Source organism: Numida meleagris, chromosome 19, assembly GCF_002078875.1.
Source record: "Numida meleagris isolate 19003 breed g44 Domestic line chromosome 19, NumMel1.0, whole genome shotgun sequence".
Classification (NCBI taxonomy): Eukaryota; Metazoa; Chordata; class Aves; order Galliformes; family Numididae; genus Numida; species Numida meleagris.
In genome coordinates this window covers 5,029,786-5,033,327 of record NC_034427.1, presented here as the reverse complement: position 1 = coordinate 5,033,327, position 3,542 = coordinate 5,029,786, and the positions used below count along the sequence as shown (strand labels likewise).

Genomic DNA, 3,542 nt, shown 5'->3' with positions numbered 1-3,542 from the left:
GCCACCGCCCCGCCGCCCAGCCCTGCCCAGCGGCGCCAATGGCGGCATGAAGGGAGGGCAGGGCCGCTGCTGCTCCTCTCGGCTGTGCGGGTCCCCGAGGGCCGCTCTCAGCTCCGGGCCCTGCTCGGCAATGGGGGGCGTCTCCCCTGCGGAAAAAAATAAACACCGCGCCTTCAGACCGAGGAGATCGCTGTCCAGAGGGCGGGCTGCAGGGAAACGGCTGCGCTGCACCTGAGGGGCCCCGTGGGCTCCTGTCGGTTCAGAAAAAAGACTTTTAATGTATTTCATCCGTTACCAACCTCAGAAGGTTCCCGGTGCCCGGCAGAAGCCCGTTCTCAGCCAGGCCACGCAGCATTTAAAACCGTGCATTGCACTTCCTTGCCTTTCCCCCTCTCCCATCTCATGGCCGTAGGCCGTTGTCATCAACATTCACCAACAAAAGTCTTCTTTCTCCCAGACGTGCCTCACCAAACACCAAAAACATAAAACCAAAGATTCACAGAATCGTTAAGGTTGGACAAGACCTCTAAGACCATCTAGCCCAACATCCACCTACCACCAGTGCTGCCCACTGACCACGTCAGTCAGTGCCACATCCCCACGTTCCTTGAACAGCTCCAGGGATGGTGACTCCCCCCTCCCCGGGCAGCCTGTACCAGTGCCTCACCGCTCTTTCAGAGGTTTTTCCTAATATCCAACCTGAACCCCCCTGGCACAACTTAATGCCATCACCTCTCGTTCTATCGCTGTTACCTGGAAAAATGGCGAACCTCCATCTCACACAACCTCCTTCAGGGAGTTGCAGACAGCGATGAGGTTTCCCCTGAGCCTCCTCTTCCCCACACTGAACCATCCCAGATCCCTCGGCCGCTCCCCATAAGACCTCATTGTGCTCCTGACCCCTCACAGCCCCATTGCCCCTCTCTGGACACGCTCCAGGCCCCGATGTCTGTCTGGTAGTGAGGGGCCCACAGCTGAGCACAGCACTCGAGGTGCAGCCTCACCAGCGCTGGGTACAGGGGACGATCACCTCCCTGTCCTTCTGGCTGCACTATTTCTGATACACACTAGGATGCTGTTGGCCTTCTTGGCCACCTGGGCACACTGCTGGCTCATGTTCAGCTGAGCGTCGCTCAACACTTCCAGATCCTTTTCCTCCACACAGCCTTCCAGCCACCCTGCCCCAAGCCTGTAGCAATGCATGGGGCTGTTGTGGCCAAAGTGCAGGACCCTACACTTGTTGAATTTCATCCCATAGGCCTCAGCCCAGCAGTCAGCCTGTCCAGCTCCCTCTATCGCTTCCTACCCTCAGGAAGATCAAGGCTTCCTCCCAGCTTGGTGCCCCGGGCCCACCACACACATGGTGAGGACTGGTCCCTGTGGCTGGTTCTGCAACGCCATGTAATAGATTCTGGTGGGAATTTGGGGTGCTGCAGAAACAGAGTGAATTTTAGCTCATTCCCAAAGGCTAGTTGCCTGGATTTCTCTCTTGGCACACCACACAGAGAATTGCTGGCACGGGCTCAGAAGCACCAGCTGTCCGGAGGAGCTGAACACTGCTTGCTCTGAAGTGGCATAGACATCGTGACATCACTCGTACCCATTTTGGGAGGGGACCCAGCATACCTTATTCACTGCAGCTAAGCTTTGGATAGAGAGGAGGTGGAGTGCATTTTCTGCCTGTGGCTTGCTCTCCCCATCGAAGATGCTGTCATCGTGTGGCACAAAGGAAGATGTTCATCACACACATGCAGGGTTCACCAACATCATCATCATGGGTTCATCATCACCAAGAGCCATCCCATGGAATACAGCATAACAAGCCTGTCAGTACTCTTACAAAACGCAGATCCGAGCCCAGAGTCTTCTCTAAGGGAAAAGCATGGCTGAAGCTGCTGTAAGCTGGATGCTACAGAACAGCAACCTGAAAGCAAAGCGTATTTTCAAATGCTGGAGCCCAGCTTCAGAAAACAGCAGGTGACCAGAGAAGGTTGGTCAGAGGTGACAACCTGGGGGCGGTCATGTCTAGCACTCGCCTCAAATCCACAAGAGCTCTAAGGCTGTAATAGAGCTGAAGACCTCATACTTGCAAACATTGCTTTTCTTTTTATTTCCATGCACAGTAAAACGCATAAGAATTATAGCCTGTAATAACAACTGTACTTTTCTCTCAAACAGTTAATAAATAAACCCGCAACGAGTCATCTGAAAGCCTTTCCAGGGCTGCAGCACAGTTATGCTGCCAAAGCCAGGCGAGCAGTGCTGATCCCTGGGCGGGGGAGCCAGGGGGGTCACAGCACAGGAGCACCCTCGGTGATCAGGCAGAGCCCCACACCATGGGCAGCGGGTCCTAACAGCACACTCACTCCAAGGTCAGCCAAGAAAAGCCAGGCACCAGCCCAGGAGCACATCTGAGGCAGGTTCACCTCTAGCACAGCACAGACAAGAACTGAAGGCTGCAGGACGGAGTTTAAATGGAGTGCCTATTGAGGGACCCAGGTGAAGCTTTTCAGGGTAATTATGGCCCATTAGTGCATTCCCTGGCCCTAGCATACACAGTTTTTATTACTGGTGATCCATTTGGAATAGCAAAGGTCATTTGAGTTTCAGATGCTAAACTGAGTTTGCAAGGCTTACCAATAGCAAACGCATTTCTTAATCCAAAAACTAATCAAAATTTGCTCTGGAACAGCATTAATTCCTTCATCAAAGGATGGGCAGGCTGTGAAGCAGAAGGAACAGAATGAACTTATTACAGACAATGATGACTCCAGGTCCGAGTTTTGAAAGGCAAGAACATCAGTGAAGAATGTATTACCATATGCTTAGGAAAAGATTTCAATAGCACCAATCAAGGCATTAGCAGCAGCTATAGGGACAAATCCAAGTGCATTAAAGCTGTTAGACAGCTCCTGTCTACCAGTCCTGGCAGCGCATGCAATCTGAGGAGCAAAGGACATCTGTGAATCAAAATCTCCTTCCAGGTTCCCAGGAACTACCTAGAAGTGCTGAGAGATGCTTTCTATTTGTTCAAAGCATGTGAGGAAGATTTTAAATAAGGAACAGCAATTTAGTCTTGCCTTTATGCTGTGGTCACATGAATGCGTCTTGTTCCACTGCACTGTGAAAGCACAGAGATGGCAGAGGGACCAGTACATAATGGACAGAGCCTAGCCTGTGGTTTGGATGGCTGATCTCTGCTCCCACAGATGACAAGTGATTTCCAGTGCTCTTCTCTGTCCTTTGCTTTCTTCACCCATGCATGATCTGAGTGCTCCCAGCATCATCCCTTAGCTTTGGTGTCATCTACCTATCCTTTGCCTTCTATAACATTATGTTTCTTAAGGCGGGGACTTGCCTAACTTGGCTTCTTGGTTACTAGTTGAGCCAAAACATCCTAAACCAAAAACCTCCGCCTTAAAGTAAGACAAAATATATCAACAGCTGGAATTCAGAGGGACAGTTAAAGTCATAACGCCCTCCGAATGCCTGGGGGAAACTGTTTAAGGGAAATAAGGATTTGAAGTGAAACTGGAAGCTGT

The 3,542-nt window shown here is 51.4% G+C and overlaps 1 long non-coding RNA gene across 1 annotated transcript; it reads right to left on the bottom strand.

Moving 5' to 3' along the window:
- On the bottom strand, positions 28–2,432 carry LOC110408382. Its single transcript, XR_002444299.1, has 3 exons — positions 2,367–2,432; positions 1,627–1,924; positions 28–146 (listed from the first exon to the last, which is right to left on the bottom strand). It is a non-coding gene; the product is annotated as an uncharacterized LOC110408382 (long non-coding RNA).